The sequence below is a fragment of the Gallus gallus genome, chromosome 11 (assembly GCF_016699485.2).
Source record: "Gallus gallus isolate bGalGal1 chromosome 11, bGalGal1.mat.broiler.GRCg7b, whole genome shotgun sequence".
Classification (NCBI taxonomy): Eukaryota; Metazoa; Chordata; class Aves; order Galliformes; family Phasianidae; genus Gallus; species Gallus gallus.
The window spans coordinates 2680360-2695928 of NC_052542.1; positions in this window are offsets into that span (position 1 = coordinate 2680360).

The window sequence follows — 15569 nt, forward strand, 5'->3', positions numbered from 1 at the left end:
GTTCAAACATGCATTGAGGTAAATGACATCACAGACACTTTTCAGCAGCACTAAACTTCTCACCTCTCTCTACAAATGACTCACAATCTATCCTATGACCTCTGCTTTGCATACTTTCCTGGATGTAATATTAACTTATTTATTTTCATTAGTAGTCATTTTTTGCTCTTATTTTTGTTTTTACTGGTTATCATACTTCTACACAAATATTTGGATTCCTTCTACTGAGACATTACCCTGCTGGGCTTCTCTTGGAGACCAAATGAAACGTGAGCCAGAGCTGACTCTCCCAGTCTCTGTGCTGTCTCTGTATCTGCAGGCAAGTAAGTGTCTGCTGTCACTATGGAGGCAGCGGGCATGCAGCAAGGCACAGGGAAGGGAGGCTGGAGAGGGATTCCTGCTATCCTTGGGCATACCTGGATACACCTGGTGCCTTTGGAAGTGCTCCACTGTCATTCCAAGCATTTTGTACACCCATAGACTTACATGGAGGGGGTTTAGCAAGAGGAGATCCAAACCCTGCAGATCACTCCATGCCAACCGGGCTCTTGAGTAGCGTATCTCAGGGCAGAGATCCAGCCCAGCTTCGTGTTGCATGAACAAAAAGGAGAAATTTCCCAAGGAAACTGCCACCATCACTGCAACTCATGCCAGGGGTTCCCAGCAGCAGCCTCTCACCTTGGTCTGCTGTGGGCTGATGGCTGCAATGGTACTGCTCCGAGCTCCAGCCAGGCTCAGAGCCTGCACTGGGGAATGGGCAGCCTGGCCTGGTCCCACTCCTGGCCCTGAGCCGTCAGAGCCCAGAGCAGGGCTGTCTGCAAGCTGTGTGGGATATGGGGCTGGGTGGGGGCTGGCTGGTGGGGGAGGCTGCTGGAGCCTAAGGGCAGCAAGGGCAGCAGCTCCTCCCCTGGCCAACTCCCATTCAGTTTTATAATTTTTTTTCACGTAATGTCATATGGTAATGGAATATCCCTTAGACCAGTTTAAGTCAGATGTCCTGGTTCTGTGCCCATCCAGCTCCTTGAGCCCCTCAGTCTTACTCATTAGCAGGACAGTGTGAGAAGCTAAGAAACAGAAATGTCCTTGGCTCAGTACAGCACTGCTCAGCATCACTGTACTGTCAGCACTGTTTTTCTCCTAAAATCAAAACATATCATCATGCCAGGCATTTTGAGGGAAAACAACTCTGTCCCATTTGAAACTTAGACAGTATCCACCTCTTATTCCATATCATTTACATCATACTCAGCTCCCACAATTTCCCACACATCCTTACAAATTACCATCACCTATCTTCTTGATGTATACACGCAGATATCATTCCTGTGGCTTATGGACCATCCCTGTAAAGTGCCCATGGAGTTAATTTAGCCCATGACTCTGGTCTCCATTTGTAATAACAGTCCTTCAGAGCAGTAGGGATGAGTCAGAGCGAGTTGAGGTAAAAACTACTTACTAAGACAGAAATGGAGAAAAGTAAGAAAATAGCAATAACTGCAAATAAATGTACAGACTCACAGATATCCACTGTGCACTGACTGAGGCCCGGCTAATTTCCCAAGCAGAGGTGTGGACTAACCCTGGTTCCACCCCATGTCATGGCAGTGGCTCTTTCCCACAGAGCAGCCCGACCCCGCCCTGGGTTAGCACCTATTGCTCAGCAACAACCACACCATCAGTGTGCTATTAACTGTTTCAGCTGGAACCAGGAAAAGGGAGCTCAGCATTGACACTCTCTTCTGGTTTCCCAATGGGCTGTATGCCAGGCTCCTGACTGAAAGCCTCTGGCAACTTTCCAACCCCAAAGCTCTTGCCTCCTGGAGAGGGGACTGAAGGCCATTTTGGAGGAGCTGAGGGCTGGGGGTGGGTGATCACAGTAGATCTGTCTGATAGTTGTTCTTGTGGCCGTGAGACTGGTGGACCCCCATTCCTTTCCCCTGGTCAGGGGAAGCATGGCACACTGTGTAAACCCTGTCAGGTGCTTGACAGAGCTGTCACTCTGGGAGCTGTGATCTCATCCCATGGCACACCAGCAGCTTTTCTCTTCTCAGACCTGTTGCCCTTCACCAAATCCCAGAGAGTGACAGTGTGTCAATGTGTTGTGGGGAGCACTGCCAGCCTGAGCAAGGCCCTTGTCCCCACTTCTCTGGTGGAGGTAAGCAGCCAGTTGGGCAGGCAATCTCTAACCCCCCACCTGTTGCCTTTTCCTGATGTCCCAGAATAGCTCTCGGCTCCTTGCAAGAGGAGGACTCATGGGATCTGTCACCTCCCAAAGCACCCTACCCTTGTGGACAACCAGGTCTGGCTCCTGCTGGGACTGGCTCTGTGCTGCAGCCTCTGCTGGAGCTGTGTGGCAGAGTAGCCATAAGGGTGGCCTGCGAGCATGGGAAGAGCCCAGGGGCCTGGGAATCCAAATTGGTCAGCAATGGGTACCTGTGGGAAGGCCACAACTTCTGGGTAGGTGAGGCTTCTCGCAGCACTCTGAGCACATCTCTGCATTTTTCCCCCAGCCAGTGCTCTGCAAAACAAAGCAGCTATCTACCATGCTGTGATGTTCCATGAAACATAATAAATAATAAATAGCTCTCAGCCAGAGATGGAAGCACCAGGAGATAGGTACTATGGCTATGCTCATGGAGGAGGGCCTAATGGGGCAAGCAGTGCCACCCTGCAGAGCCTCGAACCCCTGGCAGAGCTGTGACTGACTCTGGGACCCTTGCCCTGAGCCTTGCGGGAGAGGCAATTCAGCATGCTGCTGGACATCCTGCTGGCTGGGCCAGGCTCACATTGTACTGCTGGTTGTGTTTCAGCTGCTGGGCTGCGTCGGCATTGAGGAGCACACTGATGGCAGCATCCTGTGCCTCCTCCAGTCACATCTGAGGAGTTGGTCCTTGGTGCTGCATGGGTTACTGCTCACAAGCCTGGTTAAGCTGTCTCAAAACCCAAGATGGTGAGTGGGGGACAGTGAGGCAAAGTTATGGCTAAGTGTGCCTGCAGCCCCAAGCAGTGGTGCCTTCAGAGCCTCAGAGTAGTCATCCTGCTGAGAGTGGGAGGTGCTGGGAGGAGGTGCCCCAGCACAGGGCCAGGCTAACATAAATGTTGGCTTTGGGAGCCCAAGGCAGCAGCCCTCCATCCCAAGGGGCCACAGTGTACTCAGTGCTGGCCTGGAGACAGGTGTCCTAGGCTACATCTGTTCTAAGCAAAGCTGTTCTGCCAGAGCAGTACTTGGGGTTTCTGACAAAGAACTGCTGTGTTTCACATAGGCAGTAACTCTGCAAGACCTGCTACCAGTGGTCACACAACAACTGCAAGATGCCGACAGTGACATCAGTATGTCAGAGAGAAGACAAGACCCTGGGCAGCAAGCTACAACCCCTGGCAGACCCGGGGCAGTACAGGCAGAGCAGTGAGCAATTTCATGGCCACCTGGAGCATTTGCTGCCAGCCCCTTCCAGCTGTATCCTCTGCAGAAGGGGACAGTCACCTCTCTGCCCTGCTGCCACCCTGCTGCTGTTGATTCAGGCAAAGATACTGTTGGTCTTCCAGGCTGCAAGTGCACAGTGTTGTCTCATGTCAACTTTTTCATCCACTAGAACCCATGAGTCCTTCTCTGCAAGGGTGGTTCTCAATAAGTTTTTCTCCCAGTCTGTATGCGTATCTGGGATTGCCCTGACCCAAGTGTAACATCTTGGACTTGGTCTTGTTGGACCTCTTTAGGTAAACCCAGGCCCACTTTTCAGGCTTGTCCAGATCCCTTTGGATGGCATCTCTTCTGTTGTATCTACAGCATCAATCAGCTGAGAGTCCTCTCAATCTCACTGTCTAGGTCACTGATAAAGATGTCAAGGAGCACTAGTCTCAAGATGGAACCCTGGAAGACACCATTCATCATTGCCCTCAACATGAACATAGAACAGTTGATCACAACCCTCTGGCACTGACCATTCAACCCATTCTTTGTCCACTGAACAATCAACTCTTCAGATTCATCTCTCTCCAATTTAGAGATAAGAATGGGGTGAGGGTCTCTACTAAAGGCTTTGCAGAAGTCCAGTGAAGACATCAATTGCTCTTCCTTTGTCCGCCAATGCTGTCACTCCATCATAGAAGGCCACCAGATTGGTCAGGCCCTTGCTGAAGCCATGCTCGCTTGACTTGGATCACTCGCATGTCTTGCACATGCCTTACTGTAGCTTCCAGAAGGATCTGTCCCATGATTTTCCCAGGCACAGGGGTGAGGCTCACCTGCCTGTAGTCCTCTGGGTCTTCCTTCTTAAAAAACATTTACACATGTTGAATATATATTTTCTGTGTATTTTAACTCCTGGGTATGCACATTAGATGGAGCAATCCCCCATAGATCTGGCACCACTGTAAAGAATGCCTGCTTCTTAATGCTACATTGGTTTTAAGCAGTTTTATTTCCAATTTTAATGACAATTTCTGGCAACCTGGGGACAGAGCTCTCGAACCTCAGTGATTTCACAGGATCATAGGACCAGCAGCAGGCACTGACAGATAAACTCAGGATCTGTCAAATCAAAGAGCTCAAGACAAGAAGACTGGGAAGGCATTCTTCTTTATTACTGGAATGTGGGTTGTGGGTTTGAGTCTCATGAGAATGGTCTGCCCATAAGGAGCGTTGAAAGTCTCGCAGGGTCGGTCTGTACAGGTACTAAGGGAAGGATGTGATCCTGTTGGGCAGGAGTCTGACAGATGTGCCAGCCAGTGGACTATGTTAATTTGTGCCTTTTTTTTCTTTTCTTTTTTCCTCTTTTTTTTAATTTACGTAGGAACAGTTTTGGATCTCACTTTCCTTGAAACAGCTTCTTATCTGAGAATTTCAGTTGAAGCCAGACTTAATCCCAGATTTAACTGGAAATTAGACAATGTCATGAAATGGGTGGGAGCAAAAGTTACCTGGTCTTGGACAGATTTTATTCTCATATTTGGCTTTCCAATTTAAATATATAGGATGTGACCTGTCAGAGTTACTGATTCATTACCATTGTGTTTACCCCGATTTTTGCCAAGATAATCCCAGTAAATAGTTTGTAACCAATTACAGAACAAAGGAAAATCTATTAATTCCTATTCAAATGAGCCCAAATGGAATTCTTTAGGTATGTTGATTTTTTGTCATGTACTCAACTAAAATCACTGCATGAGTTTGAGATTTTGCACGGGTACCTCAGCTGAAAGCACAGTCATAAACCAGCAATGCCACAGTCCAAATACTTAAGCTAAGTGGAGTTTAAGTGGGAGGGGATCCCCTCACTTGGAGACAGCTAGTAGAATCTTGTAACAATTGATGGCCAATACATGCTCTTGAAGGTGAAGAAAAATGGCCTGCCAGTGGGTCTGTTTGTTATAAAACCATGTTGCAATTAATGTTGTTTTGCAGAAGAGAAGGAAAATGGGATGAAGCTGTTGATTTGTTCTTTCAATTGAGACATGATACAGCACTGCAACAAGGTTGTGGACTTCTACCAAAAGATCACATGGTGGTGGTCTTAGAAAAGTAGAATCTGAAATCCCATAAGTGCTGCTGCTTGTCCTGCAGCACTGGTAAACTACGCATTAGGTATCAGCATGAGGAAAAGGAAGAAGTGGTTGTCATGATTTTATGATTTTTCATTATCGGTATTCCACATCATAACATCATGCAGTGTACTGGGAGTTAATGCTCTAGTTCTGGGTACTTGTCCGGAAGAGAAGAAGAACTACATTCCCCAGAAGACTGTTCGAGTACTGTTATCATTCCTGCTCAGGGGAACAGATATAAGGCCTGTAGGTCACCTGACCTGGGTCTTATTCTTGTCCTGCTTGTTTTCGGATCATCTCGCTGCTGCTCCCAACCACATGCAAGGCTTCAGTATTAGTGTAAGGTCTTTAGCTCTCAGACAATCCTTTTCTCAATTATATTTGATTTTATTAACAATTATATTGAATTATATTGTATTATAGTGTGTTGTACATTCCGATACTATATTTAGTAAATTAGTTTGTTTCTCCTCAGATCATTGCCACTGTTCTGTTTTTTTAATTATTCTTTTCTTGGCGGGGGGTCCTCTGTTTCCCTTTTCTGAAGGCGCGGATTTTACAAAAAAAATCCCTCCGCCCCACTAGTCACGGAACTGGGCCGGACCAGCCCGTAAACCATCTACAGTGGTCGAATTGTTGGTGAGTCCCACAGTCAGGCCAGACAAAAGGGAAATACAGAGTAGTGAAGGCAGTTCAGGTTTGGGGCAGAGGAGACCAAGCATGGATGAGATCGATTTTGAAATACATTTGAAGTTGGGGGAGGAATAAAGTCAGCAAAGAGGGGGAGAGAGAGAGACAATTTAAGTCCCATAGCAGGATGAACACAGAGGAGGGCTCCAAGGGCTGTACAAGCAGCTTCAAGGCAGGCGGTAGGACCCAATGGTGATGGTGAAATTGCTTTTTTTGTTGATAAATCTGGAATGGTGGAATAGTTTCTAAAGAAACATGGTACCTTGAAAATCAGTTCTGACATGGGACTAGCGTTTAGTCCCTGCATGGACACATGGGGCCCCAAGAGAAGTCCTTAACCAGATACCTAGATCGTTGGGAAGTGTCCCCAACCCAGATGCTTGGGTCCACAAGAGGTGTCTCCAGCCAACCAGCCACCTGTGTTACCATCTGGCCATCCATGTCCCCAGCGCGTGTTCTCCTGCCCTGACTCTTCAAGTCCCCCCAGGGTGGCCTCACCCCAACTGACCTCAGCAAGGACCTCAGACTTGTCAGCCTCCACATGGGTGGGATTGGCAGAGGCCTTGGGGACGCCAGGGGTGATGGCGGCAGCAGTGGAGGAGATCAAGATGGCAGTGGTGATGGCTGAGGTGGCATTGAGGAGGTCACCAGGTAACATCCCCCTCCCTCTTGACACTCCAAAGTCTCTCTGCTGTCCCCTGGACATGGTGCAGGATGCGCTGAGGGTGACACAGGAAAGCCACCTCATCCCTTGCCTGGCCACTGTCAGTGTATGGGAATGGTTGAGTCATGGCCTGAACCACTGACTGATCACCTGGGGAAAGGACTGAGTCAGCCCTGGGGAGCAGAGGTGAAGGCAGTTCAGCTGTGCGACCGGAAGGGGTGGAGCCTGGCTGCATCTCTCTTAGACCTCATTTAAGGGCTAACTGCCACTGGGGAAGGTTCTCTGGTTGGAGATTCCTCCCTTGTGGAGTTTTTCCCTATGAGCCTACACCCTCAGACAGGTGAGCATTCCTTTCCTGTTTGTCCCTTTGTCGTTCCTGTATCGCCTTTCCACCATGCTAATCTTCCTGTCTGTAACAGTCATCATCCTCTGCCGGGTGGCCCTGTGGTCTGTGGAAAAATCCGGGGGCCACCTGGCTACCACTATCAACCAACAGTGACGGCTACCGCCATCAACCAAACGTCTTGCTATCACACCTGGCCTGGACCACTGCCACCAGCACTGCTGCTGTTACCGAGGCCAGAAAAGCCATCAGTGCTGCTTCCACCATCAGGGAGATGTTGGAGGAGGTGACCAACCACCTCCAGATCCTGGTGGCTGCTGTCATCCACAACCTGGAGGTGATCCAAGGTTTTCCTGCCAGTGCCTGAGCCTTGGGGTGGCCTTAGGGACAGTGCTGAAGGATGGACCAAGTGCTGGAGAGTCTGACCTGTCCCAGGACTGGGACACTGGGGTATCCCTGTGTCCCATTTGGGGACACCTGGTGGGACCTCCTTGTCTGGAGGACAACCTGATGTCCCTGTCCCATCAGGGACAGTGGGCAGTTGTGGGGACACAAGCCTGTGGGGACAAGTGGATGACACTGTCTCACATCCCCAGTAATCTTCAAGGACACACTGTACACTGAGCCTCCTGTTTGTCACTTGAGGTTGGGGATACAGTGGCTACATGGGGACAGAAGGAGAGGGAATGCCTTGAAATGTTCACACTAAGGAAGTCTGGACTGACCCCAAGAATGCCCCCAAGTCAATAGGGCACATTGTGGGGATGCTCCAGGACAGCACCAGGGGCATTGGGGAGGTGTTGGAGGGAAAAATGGAGGTCACCACTGAGGCTGTGCTGGGGACGTGCTGAGGACATCTTGGGATCTGGGGGACATCAGAAGATACTGGGGACATTGGGGGACACTGGGAGCAGTGGGTGGTTAGAAGATGAGGAAGAAAAGTGAAAAACAAACTCCAAAAACGAGGAAACATCCTGGAAAAGGGGCATCTCCCTCCTGGAAAATCAGAAATGGAACAGAAGGTGGTGTGTTCCACACCACGTGTTTGTAGCCAGTCATGCTCTGCCCTGCAGGAGGTTCTTTTCCCATGGAAGGGTTGGATCTGGAGCTCCAGTCTGCAGGTCTCTGAGGGGCCACTGCAAACCGTGGGACCCCAACCCCTATGGGATCCCCGCATGTCCTCCCAGGGCCCCTCAACCTCCATGGGACCCCCTCAACCCCTCCAAAATCCCCTAAGGCCAATAAGACCTCCAACCTCAGTGGGACTCCCCATATCCTCCGAAATCCAATAAGGCCCTGGAAAAAGACAGGACCCATGTGAACCCGCAGACCCTCCCAGTCCTTTTTAGGACTCCCCACAATAAAACAGGAGCACAGTGAGTCCCACAACCTAATGGGAACCCCAACCACAATGGGACTCCCCAGTCCTCCCAAGCCCAATAAGACCCCCTCCAACAAATCATATAGGAGCCCTGTCCCTGTTTGGAAAGACCTCCAAATCTTCCCAACCCCAGTAAGACCACATTCCCAAAAAATCAGGACCTCCAGGAGCCCTCAGTGTTCCCTCTGTTCCCTCCCCAGTGGCTCTGGGTTCCCAGTGCAGAAGTCGTCACTGAAAAATCACAGTTGTGTTTCTTCATCAGCAATCTCAGGTGAAAGTCCTAGGACTTTCTCACACATCGATTAGAAAGAAAACAAAAACAGGAAAATTAAACTGCAAGTCGATTGGTTGCTGAGGCAGCAATGACTTAAAAGGCAGAGACCAGTACAGCATCCCCTAGGCAGGGGTGCCTGGCAAGAGATGAAATACCTGCGTCTCACTTTGCAGGTCATCACCTTGTTAACTCCTCATACTAGAAAGGAGTGGGGGAAGGAGGACAAGTCGTTCTCCCCACACTCACAGTAGAAGACAGTAACTTTGGTTAAAATAAAATTCAAAAGTCTTCCACATAGACAGAACTTTCTTTTAATAAGGGATTTGTGACCAATGTGAGGAGCGGGAGAAGGGGAAAGGGAATGGGGACGTCATCCCCCAAGGGAGAAGCAGGACAGTGCTGGACAGTCAGGGGATTCTGAGGTGGTTGTGCACAAATAAAGGGCAACAGTCAGTTTCTCAGTTCTCCGCTTGCGTACATGCACACAGGGTCTGGCATCCTGCAGCTGTCAGGGCTGGGCAATTAAAAATAGCACATCACAAATAACTTGTGAGACCGAGGAGTCCACCGCGGGCGACACAGAGATGTCCAACAGCCACGACTCATGCAATATGAGCTGCGAGTGGTTCTCGTCCACCTTGGCCAGGGCAAGCAGCGCCCGAGCAGCTCGGCACATCATGTCCACAATCCTTGGCTTGCAGGGTGCGTTCTGCTTGTGCACCAGGCCAGGCCAGCTTGGCTCTGCTGGCACTGCTCAGTTGCCAGGCTGTCCTCCAAGAAGCCCAGCAAGTTGCCAACAAGGTCCCTCCTGCAAGGCAATCACTCTCGCTGCCAGGCTGTCCCCCTGTGCCAAGCTGGCCATAGGACCACAGCCATCTCTCAGCACACTGGGCTCTCTCTGTTGCGAAGGAAACACAGCACAGCACTGTACAGCTTCTCCAAGCAGCTGACGGGGGAGCTGTGAGAATCAAATCCACGTTGGTGTCCGAGGTGCTGAGTTTGCTGGGCGTTTCCAAAACCAGGCTCTGAGGGGAGAGGACTGCATTTGGCCCCAGCACTGGAAAGGTGTCCTTGGCCTCTGCTGATGGACAAACTGCCCATTGAAGGTGTCTGTCCAGGATCAGCAAGCAGAGGCTTTCTGGGAAAGGAGACAGGTCCAGCTGGCCAGAAAGGTTGGCCAGAGTCACCAGCGTGTTTTCACGCAGCACCTGCAGGCAGTCCTGCCACCACTCCTCCTTGTTGATGCTCAGCCCCTGGTCCTGCTCAGGCTCCTCTCTCTCAGAGCTCAGGGCTGCCTGCTTGCGCTCTGGGTGCTCATGATGTAAGAGCAGCAGTTTCCCCAGAATCAGCAGCAGCCCAGCGTGTTTGTACATCTCAGCGTCACTACCTGGCACAAATGACAAACTCCAATGATGTTGGAGGCACGGATGCAGCGCTTTGCCAGAGAGTCCTGCCAGTCGTGGATGAGGCAGAGGGGTGTCTCGTCTGTGCTACGAGGTTCGTCCTCCAGAATTGTTGAGGAGCTGTCAGATGGAGGAGCCCCGCCTTCCCTAGCATTTTGATTGCTGTCAGCCACGGAGTGCTCCCTCTTGCTCTCAAAGTGGGTCTGGATGTGCTCAGAAAGCAACAGGTATCTCTGCCACTAATCTGCCAGTGCAGGAGGCTGCTCTCCAACCCACAGAGTGCTCTTTGCCCTGGGTCTCCCACCTCATATTCCTTCAGGATTCCAAAGATCTCCATCAGGCAGCACCAGAAATACACCACTAGGACTTCCAGCACGCCTGGCAGCTATGGGAGAGGAGAAAAATGGGAGGGGAAGGAAGGAAAGATGGATCAGTGACCATAAAATAACTTAGGCCACTATGAGCAACTGGAAAACCACTGCATAAAGGGCAGAGATCTTAAGGAGCTGTTTATTAAAGGAATCTTTTCATTCTGGCAATAAGCTGTCTGCAAAAGAGAGCTTTCTGTCCTCTAAGAACAGAAAAAAAAAATGGGGAAACGGACCCTGAATATCAGGATCCAACCAGCTCGTACCTGTGTAAATGCACACACTCTTGGTTTTTGTCTCCTCTCTGATTAATACTCAGAAAGGAGAGAGGCAGTGCTAAGCAGAACAGCCTTTATGGTACCATGGAACAGTTTTTACAACAGCCATGCAGGCATGAGGCAAATCATGGAGACAGGCTGCCCCTTCTAATGGCACTCAAGCGATGCAGCACACTGACCCATGAGGAAAGACAGAGCTCAAGGCAAATGCTGTTGCACCAGGGTAGGCGAGCAGCCTTCAGCCCTTCACAGCTCTCTGCTTTTCTACAAAGTGGCACCGAGATGGGGATGATTCACCTGTTCTGCAGCCTAAGGTGGAGCTCTGTCTCTGCTGGGCATCCCACACCAGAGGAGCCCTGCTCTGGTCTGTGCTGGCTGACGCGGGTCCCCTTGTGCGTCAGTGGCACAAAACAAGAGGTGTTGCTGGTGTGCTCCTCAGGCAGGCTGGACTCAGAGCGAGATGTCTTCTGAGGCTTTTCCAGCACTGGCCTGGACATCTCACCCCTTGACTTGAGCAGTTTTTGTGACTTGGATCCTGGTGGATGCTGTCCAGATTTATTGCCGTTGGGCTCCTTGAGAAGGCTGGTCTCAGAGCTCAAACACCATACGGCTGCTATTGGTGTTTGCTGCAGGGCTGGGGCTCCACTTTGGCTCCAGAGGTTTGCTTGTGCCTTTTCTGGCACTCCTCCTTTAGTGGGGACTTTCACCGCTCCGTGTTCTTCTTTGTAACTCCTTGGTTCCACTCCCTTTGTAGGACCCATCTTCTTTGCTTTGCTTTCCACAGTGGATTTTCCCTCTTTCTTTTTCCTGGGCTGCATTTTGGCAGAAGACACTTCTGGGATTGCTGGCAGCTGACTGAAAGGACACAGTGGGAGGGGTCTGTCTGAGTGGGTGATTACCTTTCCCTGAGACAGGGCCCTTGGCTGCCACACAGCCTTCCCCATACACAGCTCTTGGGCTGTGCTGGGTCTGTGCTAAGGGCAGGAGAGTGGCCAGTCCTATGAAATGGAGGGCTCCCAGCAGCCCCATCCCACCCCTCCACGTGCTGCATTCAGCACTGCTGGACGGCCCTGAACATTGACTGTGTGGAGCTGAAGAATGGGCTCTTGCTGGGTCAGTGAAACACCCTGTGCAGACCCCAACCCCAAGCACCCAGTCTCACCTGGACTTCTTGGTGACACGTGATTTCCTCCTGGATCTTGGGTCTTGTGGAAAAGTAACACAGACGCAGCCAGGCAAGGGCAGCAATTCAGGGAATGCCCCTGGAGTTGGGCAGGAGAGATTGCGTCAGAGGAGATTCACTGTGACACTGCCAGCCCGGTGACACACAGGGGTGCTCAGGCCTGTTCCCAAACCACGGGAGAGGACCGCTGTGCTCCCCTCTCTTTTGGGGGCTCATTTCCTGAGGGAAGGACAGGGCCTAGGACCCTCCATCCTCCAGCCATACCCAGGGAAGCGGGCACCATGGGAACATCACTCCCTGCCTCCTAGATTTCACAATGTCAACATATTGTTAGAAGAGGCTGTGCCGAGCTGGCGTGAATCTTTTCACAAGTCACTGCCTTTGGATGATCATGGACTGGGGATTTTCCCATCACAGGTTGGTTGCGTGTGGTATGGAAAAGAGCTGGCAGCTGCTTAACCTTTCCTGCCCTGGTCCAGAGGTGGCAAGGGGACTTCTGAGGCCTCATGGGGTTTCCTGGGAGGTGGTTTCGGTACAAACTCCTGTTGAAACCTGTACAAAAGGAGAAGATGCTGGTGTGACCCAAGGCTCCAGGAGCGCACTCTGCTCACTGTCATGGCCTGTGCACAGGCAGACTTTCTTGTTGCATAAAGGCCATTATTCTCCAGTGTCGACTGTATCCCAACACCAAGGACTGTCCTGGGAAATGGGGTCACCTAGCAGAGGAATCCAGGCTGTGATGGGATGGAAATGTCACCTAACTCCCGGCGGCTCTCCCATCTGATGTACCTCACGCACGTCTACAGTCCAGGGACACGTGGAATATTTACTGGACGTGGCCTGTTGAATTGTCCCTCTCCTGAGAGAAGGTGAAGCCTCCAGGGGGAAAACCGCCTTGTTTTCTGAGCCAGCCATGAGCCAGTGGTTTTTCTTTCAAAAAACAAAAGGCACTTTGACCCTTTTTTTGTCAAACACATTTTTTCAGGTAAACTTGGCAGGACAACACAGCGTTGGTTATGCTGAGTGCTTCCTTGAGAAACGCAAAAATCTGTGTGGAATGATGCCGTGATTTAACACAATTGTAGTCAACTGTATTAGTTGTGTTCTTGGTTCACCTCATGTGCTATTCATGGGACAGGAAGCAAACGCCAGTTGCTGCCCCGTGTTCCCATGGCAGGATGCCCATGCTCACAAGGAATAAGCACTACTGAACAAGAGCTGAGAGCTGCATCAAGGAGAGGCTACAGCCACCAACATACTCACCTGGGAAAGACGATGACCCGGCCAGAGAATGTCAGGGAGGCCAGCATTGCTGCTCGGGACACCACCATGTCCATCAGCCAGGGGGCCTGCAGGGGAGGAGCAGGGAGGTTGTCAGACATCCTTGTCATGGCTGAGGCACTGGAGAGTGCTGGAGAGGCCCAAGGCAGTGAGAGCTGACAGCACCGTAGCTCCTGCCTGCCCAAGCAGCTGGCCAGGTCCTGGTGCATTGCACGAAGGCAGAGTGAGGGCTGTGGGACTGCCCAGGCCACGGAGAAACCCAAACCTCACCTTGGAAACAGCTGTTTTTAGGTCCTTCTCCCCACAGATCCTCTCCAGGAAGTCACGGTAGTATTTCATTTGAACTTGTGTTCCATCAATGAGGAGAACTCCTATGTCCTTCAGGACAAAGGCAATGTTCTCCCCTTTCATCAGGCAGTGGGAGATGAGGGATGTGGTGGTATATATGCAGGCCTCCCCTGTCTGCCAGGACACCGATGCAGCTGTGGCTACCTCAGTGCATTTGAGGGACTTCACCTCCTTATGGCCTGGGAAATCACACAAGAGAGATGGAGTTGGTCATGCAGCAGCCCTTCTGACTGTGCTTCCCATGTGCTACTCACTGGGGTCACCAGGCAGGTTCAGCCCATATTTGGACAGGCTCTACAGAGGGGCAGTTTGCTTTGGAGAACAGAGATGATAGCCCCATTTGCCCTGTCCATGCAGCCAGCAAGGGTTCAATCCTCCTCTTACCTGGCAGGTATTCCTTATCATACACGAGGTTGTGGATTTCCACAAGGTTCCTGGCCAGGCGAAACTCAGGCCACTGCACAATCACGGTCCCACCCTTAGCCTCAAACCATCTGCAGATGATGTTGAAGGAGCCGAGTGTCGGAATTCGGACCCCCTGCAAGTGGAGGAGAAAGGAAGGGCTGAAGGTTTTAAGGCTGGAAGAAGAGATGAAGGTTGCCCTGTCCAGGTTCTGCTGTGCCCTCTCCCACTGTTCAGGTGCACAGGCCAGGGTAGGGTGGTGAGCTTTGGGAAGGAGCTTCCCGGTCCTCTCCCTCCCCTTGCCCTCCAAAAATGCAGTGAAGCAGTCTGGGCAGAGGTAGCCTCACAGAATCCAGTACCTGGGAATAGCCCTGAGATATACCACCACCTACCACAAGCCACGCTGCACTTGCAGGAGGCCCATTGGCATTTGATAGGGACTTCTCGGGGGAGATTCCTGCTTTCTGGAGAGGGGAAGAGCCATTGCATTCTGCGGCCCAGGGACAAGGGGACTTCTCACCCCTCCAAGCAGACAAGTGGGAAGCAGATGCTGACCCACCTTGCGCAGCAGGAGCTGCTGTTGCACGTAGATGGCCACCGCATCCCAGACAGCTACTTGCTCTGGAGGGCAAAGGAAAAGCAGGTCACGGTCTGCATCTGCCAGTTCTCGGTGCTGCTACTGCTGGTAGCAAGGTGGCAGATGAAAAGCGCCATCTCTGACCCCAGCCCCACACAGAGACAGCCCCAAGAGTGTGGCCTGCTCACTGCCAGCAGCACTGTGGTTGCTGTGGACACTTGTACCTTTGGTGGTGACATCTGACATTCTCAAAGCACACTGTGTTACGAGGCCATCCTCCCAGAACCTTATCTTGGTCCGTCTCATGACAGCGGGTTGCTCCTTGATGGCAACAGCCATGTGGGAGCTTATCCCTTCCAGATGCTTCCAGTCCACTGCTGGATGCTCTTCGGGATGCAGGACCCACCAGCATGCAGCACCCTATATACTGCTCCTGGACGGCTGCATCGCAGACTGACCCGTTGTGACACCATTGCCACATGCCACCGTTGGCTTGCCCATTATGATGCTGGCAGCAGCAACCCAGCTCTGCTCCCTGGTGGCTGACTCTCCCTAGACCTGGACCCCTTGTGTGCCAGTGGCACATCACCAGAGGTGTTGCAGGTGGGCTCTTCTGGCAGGCTGGCCTGAGAACGAGATGCTGAGTCTGACGTCTTCTGAGGGCTTTCCCACACGCTCTCCCTGAACTCTTGGCCCTAAAGTTCAGTAATTCTGTTCCTCTGCATCTTAGTAGCTGCAGCACTCGCCTTCACTTTGGGCACTCAGGGCAGGCTGGCCTCAGAGCTTGATGAAGACTATGGGGCAGGTTTTGCTGCCTTCACCCAGCCCAGATC